Source organism: Pleurodeles waltl, chromosome 1_2 (assembly GCF_031143425.1).
Source record: "Pleurodeles waltl isolate 20211129_DDA chromosome 1_2, aPleWal1.hap1.20221129, whole genome shotgun sequence".
In the NCBI taxonomy this organism is placed as follows: domain Eukaryota; kingdom Metazoa; phylum Chordata; class Amphibia; order Caudata; family Salamandridae; genus Pleurodeles; species Pleurodeles waltl.
Genome location: NC_090437.1, coordinates 463,785,560 through 463,804,870, shown reverse-complemented (window position 1 = coordinate 463,804,870; position 19,311 = coordinate 463,785,560).

The window sequence follows — 19,311 nt, the reverse complement described above, 5'->3', positions numbered from 1 at the left end:
AGAAGATTTCTTTGAAGACATCCGCAATTCATTCACTGTTGAAAAATGGCAGGCGTGGGCCCAAGCAGATCCGAAAAGATCAATTAAGCAAGGATTACCCTTTCACGATGCTCGTTTGTTCGTGCCCACTACCAAACTTCGCAAGACAGTCTTTCATTGGTTGCATGTTATACCTACAGCAGGTCACCCTGGTACTCCTAAAACTCTTGAATTAATCCAACGCTATTTTTGATGGCCTACCTTAACAAAGGATGTAAAAACAATGGTAAACAACTGCGAAGTCTGTGCTCGCACTAAAACAAGTCATTCAAAACCGAAAGGGTTGTTACACCCACTCCCAACCCCAAGTTGTCTGTGGGAACACATCTCTTTAGACTTTATTACAGGTCTGCCAGTGGTTCAACAACATTCAGTAATTCTGGTGGTAGTAGATAGTCTCACGAAATATGGACATTTCATTGCCTGTAAGAAATTACCCACCTCTAGTGAACTGGCAACTATCTTACTGAATAGAGTGGTTCGTTATCATGGACTGCCAAAAGTGATCCTCTCCGATCGGGGATCGCAATTTGCCTCCAACTTCTGGAAGACACGGTGTAAAACACTCCAAGTGACATCTACCCTATCTACTAGCGACCATCCTCAAACAGATGGTCAAACGGAGAGACTAAATCAGACTTTGAAGCAATACCTACGTGCTTACGCTGAAAAAGCACTTAATTCATGGACATCAATGCTCTGGTTAGCTGAGTTAGCCTACAACAACTCCATCCACACTTCTACTGGTGTTACACCCTTTTTTGGTTTGTTTGGCTATCATCCTGACACCTTGCCCATCACAATTCCTCAAGACCTCCAGCTGTGTCAGAAATCATTCAACATTTGCATCAAACTCAGAAATCGATTCAACAACATTTAGAAAAAGCCAAACAAAAATACAAAAAGCATTATGACAAGAAACATTGTGAGGGACAGCAGTATCAACCTGGTGACAAAGTGTGGCTTTCCACAAAACATATAGACTTCAAGAAGAAGCACATGTTCAACCCCAAATTTATAGGTCCTTACACTGTTCTTCAGCAAATCAATCCTGTGACCTATAAACTACAATTGCCAAAATCATTACGGATTCATCCAGTGTTCCATACTTCCCTCTTAAAAAAGGCAGTCCAGAAGGTCCGCCCTCATCCAGCTCCTGTTCTAGTACAGGGGGAAGAAGAATATGAAGTCAAGAAAGTGTTGGACTCTAAACTGAGAGGGCGTAACCTATGGTACTTAATCTCATGGAAAGGTTTTGACCCTGAAAGTAATTCATGGGTTTCCGCATCTGATGTTCATGCTCCAGTACTTGTGAGACGCTTTCATCGTCTCAATCCAGATAAACCAGGCCCTAGAGCGTGCCTCGGAGAGGGGAGTACTGTCAACACCAGGACAGTGCGCGCTCTACGGGCATCTAGAATACAAAAACCCAACACTCGCCAGATAATGTAATTTATGCATTGTGATGATATGTTATTGTTTAACCTTTTGCATTGCAGAATTCCATCCAAAAGATTCATTTTTAAGGTGTTTATAAATACTGTACATTTGCAATGTATTGCTGCAGACATTCAGAGTGTGTTAGGGTGTGGTCCCTTTCCAGGGCCTTCTAGAGACTTTCCCTGCAACATGCCTGGGCGTGGTTCTAGGCTGGGCCAAGACTTTATAAAAGAGAGTCAGCCCAACTTCCAGTGCTCACTATTCAGAGGTCCCGGTGCAGAGCAGCAGCTTCTTCCTGAGCTCCTGTGCCGGCGGCCTATTTGGATTTTCCAGTCTTCTGCACTCATCTCTCATTGGTGATCACTGTTTCCAGGTGGTAAGACGGTGTTTGGACATTTTCCCAACACCGTAATTGAGAATTTTCATATTCTTGATTTTAATTCTTAAATAAATAACAGATTACTGGTGCGCTGCCATTTTTTGACATTTGTATGGTGGTTTGCAAATAGGGAGGACGCGCAATTTATTCCATAAAGATTTGACTTCGTTATTACATTGTTGTTCATTGCGCGCTGATATTTCTTGACATTTACATGATGTTTTACGAGTTGGCAAGACGTGCAACTCGTTTCATGAGCATTTAAGTCTGTTGTTCATTGCGCGCTACCTTTTCTTGACATTTACATGGTGGCACTCGAATCGGCGAAACGCGCAATTCCCTTCTCGTGTGTAATTCATGCTGTTCATTGTGCGCTACCATTTTCTGACATTTACATGGTGGCATTCGAATCGGCAACACAAGCGATTCTTTCCTTGAGTGTTTTTTTTTTCATGTTATTCATTGTGCGCTACCATTTCTTGGCATTTGCATGGTGGCATTTGAATCGACAAGAGGCGCGATTCTTTCCCTGAGTGCTTTTCATGTTGTTCATTGTGCGCTACCATTTCTTGGCATTTGTATGGTGGCATTTGAATCGGCAAGACGCGCAATTCTTTCCTCGTGTATAAATAATGTAAATTACTGTGCGCTACTATTCTAAGACATTTTCTTGGTAGCATTTCAAGTTGACACGTTGCGTGATTTATTCCTTGAATCTACGTTGTGTGATTTCATGGTGCACATTCCTTTATGGTGTTTAATACTCATATAAAAATCTGCAATGTACGCAATTCACTTCCCAATGTTTTTTTTTCTGAGAAGAACACAACGATACCAGAGTTCTAGATGTAATGCTGTGTGTTCCTGATATGTATTCTTAAAAGGAGATTCATATGGTTGTTTAGAAATTGCTCAGAGTGTTTCCTGATTCTCATGCTAAAGAAAGTATTCAAATCTGAAAGTCCTATTTAACTTTTCCTGTTTCCTCCTCAGGTATTCGGTCATCTAAAGCCTAGTCAGTTTTAGGACTATTCTAGGGTTGTTCATGTTTTTCGGAAAAAAGACGAAGCTTAGAGTTGTAGAATGGTACTGAATTCATGAGATGTAATTTTGATGTTGTGTTTTAACCTTTTGCTTCCTACAGGTCTCCTTGTAGGAAAGTACCATGTTGCCTGGCATGTTACCCCCATTTTTCACTGTATATATGTTGTTTTAGTTGTATGTGTCACTGGGACCCTGGTAACCCAGGGCCCCAGTGCTCATAAGTGTGCCTGAATGTGTTACCTGTATAGTGACTAACTGTCTCACTGAGGCTCTGCTAATCAGAACCTCAGTGGTTATGCTCTCTCATATCTTTCCAAATTGTCACTAACAGGCTAGTTACATTGGCTTACTGGAACACCCTTATAATTCCCTAGTATATGGTACTGAGGTACCCAGGGTATTGGGGTTCCAGGAGATCCCTATGGGCTGCAGCATTTCTTTTGCCACCCATAGGGAGCTCTGACAATTCTTACACAGGCCTGCTACTGCAGCCTGAGTGAAATAACGTCCACGTTATTTCACAGCCATTTTACACTGCACTTAAGTAACTTATAAGTCACCTATTTGTCTAACCTTTACCTGGTAAAGGTTAGGTGCAAAGTTACTTAGTGTGAGGGCACCCTGGCACTAGCCAAGGTGCCCCCACATTGTCCAGGGCCAATTCCCCGGACTTTGTGAGTGCGGGGACACCATTACACGCGTGCACTACATATAGGTCACTACCTATATGTAGCTGCACAATGGTAACTCCAAATATGGCCATGTAACATGTCTATGATCATGGAATTGCCCCCTCTATGCCATCCTGGCATAGTTGGCACAATCCCATGATCCCAGTGGTCTGTAGAGACAGACCCTGGTACTGCCAAACTGCCCTTCCTGGGGTTTCACTGCAGCTGCTGCTGCTGCCAACCCCTCAGACAGGCATCTGCCCTCCTGGGGTCCAGCCAGGCCTGGCCCAGGATGGCAGAACAAAGAACTTCCTCTGAGAGAGGGTGTTACACCCTCTCCCTTTTGAAAATGGTGTGAAGGCAGGGGAGGAGTAGCCTCCCCCAGCCTCTGGAAATGCTTTTTCGGGCACAGATGTGCCCAATTCTGCATAAGCCAGTCTAAACCTGTCCAGAGGACCCCTTAGCCCTGCTCTGGCGCGAAACTGGACAAAGGAAAGGGGAGTGACCACTCCCCTGACCTGCACCTCCCCTGGGAGGTGTCCAGAGCTCCTCCAGTGTGCTCCAGACCTCTGCCATCTTGGAAACAGAGGTGCTGCTGGCACACTGGACTGCTCTGAGTGGCCAGTGCCACCAGGTGACGTCAGAGACTCCTTGTGATAGGCTCCTTCAGGTGTTGCTAGCCTATCCTCTCTCCTAAGTAGCCAAACCCTCTTTTCTGGCTATTTAGGGTCTCTGTCTCTGGGGAAACTTTATATAACGAATGCAAGAGCTCATCCGAGTTCCTCTGCATCTCTCTCTTCACCTTCTGCCAAGGAATCGACTGCTGACCGCGCTGGAAGCCTGCAAACCTGCAACATAGTAGCAAAGACGACTACTGCAACTCTGTAACGCTGATCCTGCCGCCTTCTCGACTGTTTTCCTGGTGGTGCATGCTGTGGGGGTAGTCTGCCTCCTCTCTGCACTAGAAGCTCCGAAGAAATCTCCTGTGGGTCGACGGAATCTTCCCCCTGCAACCGCAGGCACCAAAAAGCTGCATTACCGGTCCCTTGGGTCTCCTCTCAGCACGACGAGTGAGGTCCCTCGAATCCAGCAACTCTGTCCAAGTGACTCCCACAGTCCAGTGACTCTTCAATCCAAGTTTGGTGGAGGTAAGTCCTTGCCTCACCTTGCTAGACTGCATTGCTGGGAACCGCGACTTTTGCAGCTACTCTGGCCCCTGTGCACTTCCGGCGGAAATCCTTTGTGCACAGCCAAGCCTGGGTCCACGGCACTCTAACCTGCATTGCACGACTTTCTAAGTTGGTCTCCGGCGACGTGGGACTCCTTTGTGTAAGTTTGGGTGAGCACCGTTTCATGCATCCTTGTAGTGCCTGTTTCTGGCACTTTTTCGGGTGCTACCTGCTGCTAAGAGGGCTCCTTGTCTTGCTCGACGTCCCCTCTACCTCCTGGTCCAATTTGCGACCTCCTGGTCCCTTCTGGGCCACAGCAGCATCCAAAAACGCTAACCGCACGATTTGCAGCTAGCAAGGCTTGTTGGCGTTCTTTCGGCGGTAAAATACTTTTGCACGACTCTACAAGGCGAGAAGGATCCGTTCTCCAAAGGAGAAGTCTCTAGCCTTTTGCGTTCCTGCAGAAACCGCAGCTTCTTCTGTCCAGTAGAAGCTTCTTTGCACCCGCAGCTGGCATTTCCTGGGCATCTGCCCATCTCCGACTTGCTTGTGACTTTTGGACTTGGTCCCCTTGTTCCACAGGTACCCCAGATTGGAAATCCAGCGTTGTTGCATGGTTGGTTTGTGTCTTTCCTGCATTATTCCTCTAACACGACTTCTTTGTCCTTAGGGGAACTTTAGTGCACTTTGCACTCACTTTTCAGGGTCTTGGGGAGGGTTATTTTTCTAACTCTCACTATTTTCTAATAGTCCCAGCGACCCTCTACAAGGTCACATAGGTTTGGGGTCCATTCGTGGTTCGCATTCCACTTTTGGAGTATATGGTTTGTGTTGCCCCTATCCCTATGTTTCCCCATTGCATCCTATTGTAACTATACATTGTTTGCACTGTTTTCTAAGACTATACTGCATATTTTTGCTATTGTGTATATATATCTTGTGTATATTTCCTATCCTCTCACTGAGGGTACACTCTAAGATACTTTGGCATATTGTCATAAAAATAAAGTACCTTTATTTTTAGTATAACTGTGTATTGTGTTTTCTTATGATATTGTGCATATGACACTAAGTGGTACTGTAGTAGCTTCACATGTCTCCTAGTTCAGCCTAAGCTGCTCTGCTAAGCTACCATTATCTATCAGCCTAAGCTGCTAGACACCCTATACACTAATAAGGGATAACTGGGCCTGGTGCAAGGTGCAAGTACCCCTTGGTACTCACTACAAGCCAGTCCAGCCTCCTACATTGGTTGTGCAGTGGTGGGATAAGTGCTTTGAGACTACTTACCACTCTTGTCATTGTACTTTTCATAAGAGAAAAATATACAAAACAAGTTCAGTGTATATACACATAGCCAAAAAGTTTTGCATTTCCTCTTTCCACTCTTTTCTAAGTGCTGAAAAGTACTTCTAACTTTCTAAAAAGTTCTAAAAAGTTTTAAAAGTTTTTTTCTCTGTCTTTCTAAAAGCTCTGACAAACTTTTTTCTCTTTTTCTATCACTTTAACTCTCTCTAAAAATGTCTGGCACAGGCCAAAATGTTGATCTGTCCAAACTTGCATATGATCACCTTAGCTGGAAAGGAGCAAGGAGTCTCTGCATAGAGAGAGGTTTGAGTGTAGGGAAGAATCCTTCCTTGGAATTGTTACTTAACATGCTTAGAGAACAGGATAAGGCTAGAAGTGCCCCATCTGTTGAAAAAGTAGCTAATGGTTCCCAATCTGATCCAGGGACTCCCCCAGGAAAAGATTCAGGAAAGAAACTTCCTAGCCTGCCCATTACTAGACAGTCTAGCATAGTTGGTAATGATGAAGAGCCACACCATACAAATAGTGTTGTCTCACATCATAGCAAAAGCATTTACTCACACCACAGTGGTACTGATGTTTCTGTTAGCCAAGCTGTTAGGGTGCCCTCTGTCAGGGACAGGTCTCCTTCTGTCCATTCTCACCATACTTCTGTTTCAAGGCATGTCCCTCCCACCCACCCTGATGACAGATTGTTAGAAAGGGAGCTCAATAGATTGAGAGTGGAACAAACCAGACTGAAGCTCAAGAAGCAACAGCTGGATTTGGATAGACAGGCTTTAGAAGTAGAGAAGGAGAGACAGAAACTGGGTTTAGAAACCCATGGTGGCAGCAGCAGTATTCCCCATAGTCATCCTGCAAAAGAGCATGATTCCAGGAATCTGCACAAGATAGTTCCCCCTTATAAGGAGGGGGATGACATTTACAAGTGGCTTGCTGCACTTGAGAGGGCCTGTGTTGTACAGGATGTCCCTCAAAGGCAGTGGGCTGCTATCCTATGGCTATCATTTAGTGGAAAAGGTAGGGATAGGCTCCTTACTGTGAAAGAAAGTGATGCCAATAATTTTACAGTTCTTAAGAATGCACTCCTGGATGGTTATGGCTTAACCACTGAACAATACAGGATAAAGTTCAGAGAGACCAAAAAGGAGTCTTCACAAGACTGGGTTGATTTCATTGACCATTCAGTGAAGGCCTTGGAGGGGAGGTTACATGGCAGTAAAGTTACTGATTATGACAGCCTGTATAACTTGATCCTGAGAGAGCATATTCTTAATAATTGTGTGTCTGATTTGTTGCACCAGTACTTGGTGGACTCTGATCTGACCTCTCCCCAAGAATTGGGAAAGAAGGCAGACAAATGGGTCAGAACAAGGGTGAACAGAAAAGTTCATACAGGGGGTGACAAAGATGGAAACAAAAAGAAGGATGATAAGTCTTCTGACAAGGGTGGGGACAAATCTAAAAATGAGTCTTCATCAGGCCCACAAAAACACTCTAGTGGGGGTGGTGCGTCCAAATCCTCCTTTAATCAAAACAAAGAAAAGAAACCATGGTGCTATTTATGTAAAGTAAAAGGCCATTGGACAACAGATCCCAGTTGTCCAAAGAAAAGCACCAAGCCTCCTACCACTACAACCCCTACTGCTACCCCTAGTGTCCCTACTAATAGCAGTGGTGGTGGGAGCAAACCTACTAATAGCCAATCCAAGGGAGTAGCTGGGCTCACTATTGGTAACTTAGTTGGGGTTGGCCTTGTTAGGGAGGCCACAGAGGCTGTGTTAGTCTCTGAGGGGGCTATTGATTTAGCCACCTTAGTTGCTTGTCCCCTTAATATGGATAAGTACAAGCAGCTACCCCTAATAAATGGTGTTGAGGTTCAGGCCTACAGGGACACTGGAGCCAGTGTGACTATGGTCATAGAGAAACTGGTCCACCCTGAACAACACCTACTTGGTCACCAGTACCAAGTAACCGATGCTCACAACAACACACTTAGCCACCCCATGGCTGTTGTTAATCTCAACTGGGGGGGGGTTACTGGTCCAAAGAAAGTTGTGGTAGCCACAGATTTACCTGTCGACTGTCTACTAGGAAATGATTTGGAGACATCAGCTTGGTCAGATGTGGAGTTGGAGGCCCATGCAGCAATGCTGGGCATCCCAGGGCATATTTTTGCTTTAACCAGGGCTCAGGCCAAAAAGCAAAAAGGACAGGGAAGCTTGGATACTGGAACAATGGACCAAGTGCTCCCTAAAGCTAGGGCTAGTAGAAGCAAACCACTTCCTACTATCCCTCCCTCTACAGTGGATTCAACTTCTGAGGAAGAAGAATTCCCTCCCTGTGCAGAACCTACACCAGAGGAGCTTGAAGCAGACACTGCTGAGCTTTTGGGTGAAGGGGGGCCTGCCAGGGAGGAGCTGAGTGTGGCACAGCAAACCTGTCCCACATTAGAGGGTCTAAGACAGCAAGCTGTCAAACAGGCTAATGGGGATGTCAGTGACTCTCACAGAGTTTACTGGGAGGGCAACCTCTTGTACACTGAGCATAGGGATCCTAAACCTGGAGCTGCCAGGAGATTAGTGATTACTCAGGAGTACAGAAAGTTCCTCCTAACTCTTGCCCACGACATTCCCCAAGCTGGGCATCTGGGACAAATGAAAACTTGGGACAGACTTGTTCCCTTGTTTCATTGGCCTAGAATGTCTGAGGACACAAAAGATTTTTTTAAGTCCTGTGAAACCTGTCAAGCCAGTGGCAAGACAGGTGGCACCCCAAAGGCACCCCTTATTCCACTGCCTGTGGTTGGGGTTCCCTTTGAAAGGGTAGGGGTTGACATAGTTGGCCCCCTTGACCCTCCTACTGCTTCAGGCAATAGGTTTATCTTGGTGGTAGTGGACCATGCCACAAGATATCCTGAAGCTATTCCTTTAAGGACCACTACAGCTCCTGCAGTGGCAAAGGCCCTCCTGGGAATATTTTCCAGGGTGGGCTTCCCAAAGGAAGTAGTATCAGACAGGGGAAGCAATTTCATGTCTGCATACTTAAAGGCCATGTGGAAGGAGTGTGGTGTAACTTACAAGTTCACTACACCCTATCATCCACAAACAAATGGACTGGTGGAGAGATTTAATAAAACTCTCAAAGGCATGATTATGGGTCTCCCTGAAAAACTCCGCAGGAGATGGGATATCCTTCTACCATGCCTCCTTTTTGCCTACAGGGAGGTACCCCAGAAAGGAGTGGGTTTCAGCCCCTTTGAACTTCTTTTTGGACACCCTGTTAGGGGTCCACTCACACTTGTAAAGGAGGGTTGGGAACAACCTTTAAAAGCTCCTAAGCAGGATATTGTGGATTATGTACTTGGCCTCAGATCAAGGATGGCTGAGTACATGAAAAAGGCCAGCAAAAACCTTCAGGCCAGCCAAGAGCTCCAGAAGCAATGGCATGACCAGAAGGCTGTTTTGGTTCAGTACCAACCAGGGCAGAAAGTGTGGGTCTTGGAGCCTGTGGCCCCAAGAGCACTCCAAGATAAATGGAGTGGACCCCACACAATTGTTGAAAAGAAGGGAGAAGTCACCTATTTAGTTGACTTAGGCACTGCAAGGAGTCCCCTTAGGGTACTCCATGTAAACCGCCTGAAACCCTACTATGACAGGGCTGATCTCACCCTGCTCATGGCAACTGATGAGGGACAGGAAGAAGACAGTGATCCTCTACCTGATCTCTTCTCTTCCACAGAACAAGATGCTCTAGTGGAAGGTGTAGTTTTGGCTGATTGTCTTACTGCTGAGCAGAAAGACCATTGCATAAATCTCCTAGATCAATTCTCTGAACTCTTCTCTACTGTGCCAGGTACCACTTCTTGGTGTGAGCACACTATAGATACTGGAGACAGTTTACCTGTCAAAAGTAAGATCTATAGGCAGCCTGACCATGTCAGGGACTGCATAAAGCAAGAGGTGCAGAAAATGTTAGAACTAGGAGTGGTTGAGCACTCTGAAAGTCCATGGGCTTCTCCTGTGGTACTTGTACCAAAACCCCATTCCAAAGATGGAAAGAAGGAAATGCGGTTTTGTGTAGACTATAGAGGTCTCAACCTGGTAACCAAAACTGATGCTCACCCTACACCCAGGGCAGATGAGCTCATAGATACACTGGCATCTGCCAAGTATCTAAGCACTTTTGATTTGACTGCAGGATATTGGCAGATCAAATTGTCAGAAGATGCTAAACCTAAAACTGCATTTTCAACCATTGGAGGCCATTACCAGTTTACTGTAATGCCTTTTGGATTGAAAAATGCACCTGCCACTTTTCAGAGGTTGGTGAACACAGTCCTGCAAGGGCTGGAAGCTTTCAGTGCAGCATATTTGGACGATATAGCTGTCTTTAGCTCCAGCTGGGATGATCACCTGGTCCACCTATGGAAAGTTTTGGAGGCCCTGCAAAAGGCAGGCCTCACTATCAAGGCTTCTAAGTGCCAGATAGGGCAGGGTAAGGTGGTTTATCTGGGACACCTTGTTGGTGGGGAACAGATTGCACCACTTCAGGGGAAAATCCAAACAATTATTGATTGGGTTCCCCCTACCACTCAGACTCAGGTGAGAGCCTTCCTAGGCCTCACTGGGTATTACAGGAGGTTCATTAAGAACTATGGCTCCATTGCAGCCCCTCTTAATGACCTCACATCCAAGAAAATGCCTAAAAAGGTATTATGGACAGCAAACTGTCAGAAAGCTTTTGAGGAGCTGAAGCAGGCCATGTGCTCTGCACCTGTCCTGAAAAGCCCTTGTTACTCTAAAAAATTCTATGTCCAAAGTGATGCATCTGAATTAGGAGTAGGCGCAGTCCTATCACAACTTAATTCTGAGGGCCAGGATCAACCTGTTGCTTTTATTAGTAGGAGGTTGACCCCTAGAGAAAAGCGTTGGTCTGCCATAGAGAGGGAGGCCTTTGCTGTGGTCTGGGCTCTGAAGAAGTTGAGGCCATACCTGTTTGGCACTCACTTCATTGTTCAGACAGACCACAAACCTCTACTTTGGCTAAAACAAATGAAAGGTGAAAATCCTAAATTATTGAGGTGGTCCATATCCCTACAGGGAATGGACTATACAGTGGAACATAGACCTGGGAGTAGCCACTCCAATGCAGATGGACTCTCCAGATATTTCCACTTAGACAATGAAGACTCATCAGGTCATGGCTAGTCTTATTGTCCTTCGTTTGGGGGGGGTTGTGTAGGAAAGTACCATCTTGCCTGGCATGTTACCGCCTTTTTTCACTGTATATATGTTGTTTTAGTTGTATGTGTCACTGGGACCCTGGTAGCCCAGGGCCCCAGTGCTCATAAGTGTGCCTGAATGTGTTACCTGTGTAGTGACTAACTGTCTCACTGAGGCTCTGCTAATCAGAACCTCAGTGGTTATGCTCTCTCATTTCTTTCCAAATTGTCACTAACAGGCTAGTGACCAATTTTACCAATTTACATTGGCTTACTGGAACACCCTTATAATTCCCTAGTATATGGTACTGAGGTACCCAGGGTATTGGGGTTCCAGGAGATCCCTATGGGCTGCAGCATTTCTTTTGCCACCCATAGGGAGCTCTGACAATTCTTACACAGGCCTGCCACTGCAGCCTGAGTGAAATAACGTCCACGTTATTTCACAGCCATTTTACACTGAACTTAAGTAACTTATAAGTCACCTATATGTCTAACCTTTACCTGGTAAAGGTTAGGTGCAAAGTTACTTAGTGTAAGGGCACCCTGGCACTAGCCAATGTGCCCCCACATTGTTCAGGGCCAATTCCCCGGACTTTGTGAGTGCGGGGACACCATTACACGCGTGCACTACATATAGGTCACTACCTATATGTAGCTGCACAATGGTAACTCCGAATATGGCCATGTAACATGTCTATGATCATGGAATTGCCCCCTCTATGCCATCCTGGCATAGTTGGCACAATCCCATGATCCCAGTGGTCTGTAGCACAGACCCTGGTACTGCCAAACTGCCCTTCCTGGGGTTTCACTGCAGCTGCTGCTGCTGCCAACCCCTCAGACAGGCATCTGCCCTCCTGGGGTCCAGCCAGGCCTGGCCCAGGATGGCAGAACAAAGAACTTCCTCTGAGAGAGGGTGTTACACCCTCTCCCTTTGGAAAATGGTGTGAAAGCAGGGGAGGAGTAGCCTCCCCCAGCCTCTGGAAATGCTTTCTTGGGCACAGATGTGCCCAATTCTGCATAAGCCAGTCTACACCGGTTCAGGGGACCCCGTAGCCCTGCTCTGGTGTGAAACTGGACAAAGGAAAGGGGAGTGACCACTCCCCTGACCTGCACCTCCCCTGGGAGGTGTCCAGAGCTCCTCCAGTGTGCTCCAGACCTCTGCCATCTTGGAAACAGAGGTGCTGCTGGCACACTGGACTGCTCTGAGTGGCCAGCGCCACCAGGTGACGTCAGAGACTCCTTGTGATAGGCTCCTTCAGGTGTTGCTAGCCTATCCTCTCTCCTAAGTAGCCAAACCCTCTTTTCTGGCTATTTAGGGTCTCTGTCTCTGGGGAAACTTTAGATAACGAATGCAAGAGCTCATCTGAGTTCCTCTGCATCTCTCTCTTCACCTTCTGCCAAGGAATCGACTGCTGACCGCGCTGGAAGCCTGCAAACCTGCAACATAGTAGCAAAGACGACTACTGCAACTCTGTAACGCTGATCCTGCCGCCTTCTCAACTGTTTTCCTGGTGGTGCATGCTGTGGGGGTAGTCTACCTCCTCTCTGCACTAGAAGCGCCGAAGAAATCTCCCGTGGGTCGACGGAATCTTCCCCCTGCAACCGCAGGCACCAAAAAGCTGCATTACCGGTCCCTTTGGTCTCCTCTCAGCACGACGAGTGAGGTCCCTCGAATCCAGCAACTCTGTCCAACTGACTCCCACAGTCCAGTGACTCTTCAGTCCAAGTTTGGTGGAGGTAAGTCCTTGCCTCACCTCGCTAGACTGCATTGCTGGGAACCGCGACTTTTGCAGCTACTCCGGCCCCTGTGCACTTCCGGCGGAAATCCTTTGTGCACAGCCAAGCCTGGGTCCACGGCACTCTAACCTGCATTGCACGACTTTCTAAGTTGGTCTCCGGCGACGTGGGACTCCTTTGTGTAACTTTGGGTGAGCACCGTTTCACGCATCCTTGTAGTGCCTGTTTCTGGCACTTCTCCGGGTGCTACCTGCTGCTAAGAGGGCTCCTTGTCTTGCTCGACGTCCCCTCTACCTCCTGGTCCAATTTGCGACCTCCTGGTCCCTCCTGGGCCACAGCAGCATCCAAAAACGCTAACCGCACGATTTGCAGCTATCAAGGCTTGTTGGTGTTCTTTCGGCGGAAAAACACTTCTGCACAACTCTACAAGGCGAGGGAGACCTGTCCTCTAAAGGGGAAGTCTCTAGCCCTTTGCGTTCTTGCAGAAACCACAGCTTCTTCTGTCCAGTAGAAGCTTCTTTGCACCCGCAGCTGGCATTTCCTGGGCATCTGCCCATCTCCGACTTGCTTGTGACTTTTGGACTTGGTCCCCTTGTTCCACAGGTACCCCAGATTGGAAATCCAGCGTTGTTGCATTGTTGGTTTGTGTCTTTCCTGCATTATTCCTCTAACACGACTTCTTTGTCCTTAGGGGAACTTTAGTGCACTTTGCACTCACTTTTCAGGGTCTTGGGGAGGGTTATTTTTCTAACTCTCACTATTTTCTAATAGTCCCGGCGACCCTCTACAAGGTCACATAGGTTTGGGGTCCATTCGTGGTTCGCATTCCACTTTTGGAGTATATGGTTTGTGTTGCCCCTATCCCTATGTTTCCCCATTGCATCCTATTGTAACTATACATTGTTTGCACTGTTTTCTAAGACTATACTGCATATTTTTGCTATTGTGTATATATATCTTGTGTATATTTCCTATCCTCTCACTGAGGGTACACTCTAAGATACTTTGGCATATTGTCATAAAAATAAAGTACCTTTATTTTTAGTATAACTGTGTATTGTGTTTTCTTATGATATTGTGCATATGACACTAAGTGGTATTGTAGTAGCTTCACATGTCTCCTAGTTCAGCCTAAGCTGCTCTGCTAAGCTACCATTATCTATCAGCCTAAGCTGCTAGACACCCTATACACTAATAAGGGATAACTGGGCCTGGTGCAAGGTGCAAGTACCCCTTGGTACTCACTACAAGCCAGTCCAGCCTCCTACACTCCTTCCCAGCTGTTCCCGTCCTAATCCCCTTTTCCCCACTTGGACTCTCTTAGACTCTGTGATAAATCTGATCAGAGTATTGGAGCTGTCTTGTGGTGGAAGTGTTGGGAACGTGCACAGACCCCGAGGATCTGGTGACTCTGACATTTGTGTGATACATGGGATGACTTATACCTCGTGCATATGTGCATGTATACAGTGGCAGTGTACTCTGTGTCCACATACATGTTAGCACATGTTAATTATGACTGTACATATGTGTTCTAACACATATTTGTGGGTGCACCACATTGTTATGTCTGATATACAAATGTACACATACCCACAACACAATAGATATGATGGTCTATGTCCAATACACGATAAGGCATGTGACAGCCATGACAATTTGTACTCAAATCATGCAGTGGACAATGGCTGGGTTGAAATCACATTACTCCTGGCAATTTGCGTGTGCATGTGTGTCCACTCTGTTGTGTGTTGTTGGTTTAGCCTTCATGATGCTCTGCTACACATGTGACAAATAGTTCCCTATGCATCTTATTTGCAGGAGATGGTATACACACATCTGTCAATGAAGATTGCTATATGCCGAGTGTGGATAAAGATATGTGTAGTGTAATTTCAGTAACATATGACCACAGTGGTGTGTTCATGGGAGATGAAGCCTCACATATCTATCTTCCTGCATGGACATATGTTGGACTTTGCCAAATGCCTGTGTAGTCATAACAGTGTCATCTATGTTTCTGTATGTTAGAACACGTGAAGGTCATTTATTTCTGTCAATGATATTGGGATACATATGCACTTCCATTTGTGGTAAGTTGCCTTTTGTTCAGACTCCAATACATATTACAAGGCCAGTGCCATTTTATATGGTACATGTGTGCTGAGCTATCTGGTATATGTGTGCATGTCACCAATAAGACACTCACAATCGTCCACATCATGTCTGTTATGACTGTCACATACAATAACATAACACTGTGCAGCACCTACTGTGGGAGTTTTTATGCTGACACAGACCCATGGTTGCATGTGAAGGTGCAGGTTTACGGAGCTCCAGACTACTCAGTCCACTGTGCCCATGCATCAGGCACCTGTCAATGTCAAAAGTCTATGTAGCCAGAGCAGTTGTGTTAGGGTGTTTTGGGCGGGCATCTAGCCTCTTCATGATTGCTAATCAGCAGAGCAATGCACAGTCCCATTCGGACAGATACATGCACAATTGCGATAAAACATACTAGGATATACATTTTTCCTCTGGGGTACTTTATGTCAGTCGTCCCCTATCATGAACTGAGGACTGGCTACTTGCACGTGTAGGCAAATCCTCGTATCTAAACAGGGTCCCTGAGCTAGATACAGAGAGTAACACACAGGGAAGCAATACTATGAGTATAACGTAGTTTACTCTCCATTAACATAGCAAACATAGGAATGGAAATCTTAAATTCAAATATACAACATACAATATATTTCAATTTAGATATTTATTATAGCTAATTAAACATTCAGTTCGCACATAATATAATCAACATAGAATCAACCAAAAAAATAAAAAAATATAATACAACCCCCTACCCTAAATGAAACATACATATATGAAAACATAAATAACATAACAGTAAATACGTAAAAATAAACAAATAACACAGAACCAACAAAATCACAAAATAGTATACATACAAATTTACAACCGCCTCATACATGAGAGGATATTTAAACAGCACAATAAGGTTACTGCTTTGATGCTACAATTATGCGTTGTAGTTTGGATTGTATAAAATTCAACATAATAACAGCCAATTCTAGATTATAATTTCCTGATTCAAATTCTCGTGTTACAGGCCTGATGGTAGCCAATCCTGGTCAGGGCTTCAAATTTGCCAATTTCAAACACTTCATGCCAATGTTCAAGACATGCCAATTTACAAGCCGACGCGCGTTTCGGTGAGTGAAGAAAAATATAAATACACCTTCATCAGGACTTTATGATTCAGTATAATTGGCATACGTACATCTTGTAATCTGCCTTAGATATGAAAGAACTTAGATATCCCTTACAGGCTGGATTAAACACTCCCCAACTTCAAATTTGTAGTCCAAAATGAAGGACTAACACATGGATATAGCTAAATGAAGCTATGCTTTCTCACTAAGTTCACGTGGTTTAAAAAACGTAATCCACAGGGGAAACCAACAAGGATACCAAACTGGTAGGGAATAACTTGCTAACAGTATCAGCAGGATCCAGGACATATGACCAGCACGATGATCTCTCGAGGAGCAACGTATGCCAATTATACTGAATCATAAAGTACTGATGAAGGTGTATTTATATTTTTCTTCACTCACCGAAACGCGCGTCGGCTTGTAAATTGGCATGTCTTGAACATTGGCATGAAGTGTTTGAAATTGGCAAATTTGAAGCCCTGACCAGGATTGGCTACCATCAGGCCTGTAACACGAGAATTTGAATCAGGAAATTATAATCTAGAATTGGCTGTTATTATGTTGAATTTTATACAATCCAAACTACAACACATAATTGTAGCATCAAAGCAGTAACCTTATTGTGCTGTTTAAATATCCTCTCATGTATGAGGCGGTTGTAAATTTGTATGTATACTATTTTGTGATTTTGTTGGTTCTGTGTTATTTGTTTATTTCTGCGTATATACTGTTATGTTATTTATGTTTTCATATATGTATGTTTCATTTAGGGTAGGGGGTTGTATTATATTTTTTTATTTTTTTGGTTGATTCTATGTTGATTATATTATGTGCAAACTGAATGTTTAATTAGCTATAATAAATATCTAAATTGAAATATATTGTATGTTGTATATTTGAATTTAAGATTTCCATTCCTATGTTTGCTCTGTTAATTGAGAGTAAACTACGTTATACTCATAGTATTACTTGCACGTGTAGAACATGTCTCATCATTTGATGTCCTTAGTAATTCCCATGGGCAGCTTGGTTAGGGGTTGTATCTCTGTTGTGGCATCAAATGTAGATATCGATGTGTTGCACAGTCAGCATTGTCTCTGTGTTTTCCTCCTCCACGTTTACCGCATTACTTGTAAGGAATATTTTGTGTCCTACATTGCAGTCATTCTTTAGACTGGTTACACTTTGTACACAGCTTCTATAGCAACATTATCTCATCATACATGGACAGGATGCAACGTTTGACTTGTGTAAATTGTAGATAAACACATCTTCTACTACTAGCTACATGATAGTTACTGTCTCATTGCCAGGCTTTCCAAATGTAATGAGTTCCACACACACCTGACATTACACCTGCCACAGCACATGTGTCGTCTCCAAGTGACCTGCCATGTTGTATTTCAAAGTATCTGGTGGGATCTCTCAGTTGTCCATCCACATCCTCCGTTGAACATGGGAAAGCATTTATTCCTGCATACCACAACCTATATAACTCTTACCATGACTGTATGTTGTTCATATGTAAAATCATCTAAGTGCTGCTTTTTTTCATATGCCTTATGCAACATATCTGTCTACTACTTCTCCCATTCATTTGTTGAATGGGTCTCTGACATGTTTGGACACACTAACACATCGTACACCTGATTGGCATGTTGGAGACCAAAACATATTTGAGAAATTTGTCACTGTTGGTACCTTGCTCTTGGTCTGGTATATGAGTGAATATGGTGTGTATTGCTATGTGCTGTGTGATGTTGTTATACAGAGCTCACTAGGTTACCATGCTGACACATGTCAACCGTTGTTAGCACTTCCAAACCCTTTGCTACCTAGGCCATACACCCATACATCAGTCTTCACATGTATATCTGGATTTGCTGTAGGCATGTGTAAAGACAGCAGATTTGTGTGACAAATGTGTATATAATGTACATAGGCAGTGGAACACACTCTGCCTACATTCCAACCAGACAATAATTTGGTGGTACATTGTCTCATTTTATTCTTAGATCCAGACTGTGGGGCATATGTTTGGATAGTGATTCAGCACCCATTGCTGCTTCATTTGTCTGGCAACCCATAGAGTGTTCCACAGCCAGCGTGTGTGTGCCTAATGGCAGTGCCAGAACATAAGCCCATGGATACACAGTGCAGGCTCTGCCTCTAACATTGGTTACAAACCCTGTACAGTTACTGAACGTCCATAGTTGCCAATGATGTCCCCCCTTATCACACATGCAAAATGCTGGTGAACAGAGATGTTTCACTGTTCTGTTCCTATATTACTTAATCAAAATTTGATAACATCCCCTACCTTATGTATGCCCCCCTTGCATACATCCTACCAAATGTAGTGATAATGTGGGAAAAGGGCTAGGAATTAGCACATTGCCCACTTGACAGCACATTATGGCCCTCATTACAACCCTGGCGGTAAATCCCGCTTTCCGCCGTGCAGAAGACCGCCAACATTCCGCTGCGGCCGTGGAATTCCACTACAGGTATTACGACCCACAGCTCGGAATCCACCACAATACAGACACCCACACAAGTCTGCCACACCAAAGGTCAGTGATAAACTGTCAATACCAAAACCTACACTGTCTCGCCAACAAGAATACACCCACACTATCACGACCCACAAATCAATGCGGCGGTCATTCAACCGCGGTAAACCATTGGCGTTACACACTGCCACGCTCAAAATACACACAAACTAAGAAAACACAACCACATTGGACAATTCAAAATACACACACCTGATACACATGCACACACCACACCCACACACCCAATCAAATATAAAGCACACACCCACATCACCCACAAACCCTTACAACCAAAAATTTGAAAAAAGGCCAGAGAGACTACCTAAAACACCACAGCATCCACAGACACACAACACCATCACTTACACAACATCCACGCACCTCAAACAACACACACCAACACATCCCCTCACACATCAAAACCGACATCCCCTCACACATCACCCACACCACATCATGGCACCTCAAAGACACCCCAGGTTCTCTGAGGAGGAGCTCAGGGTCATGGT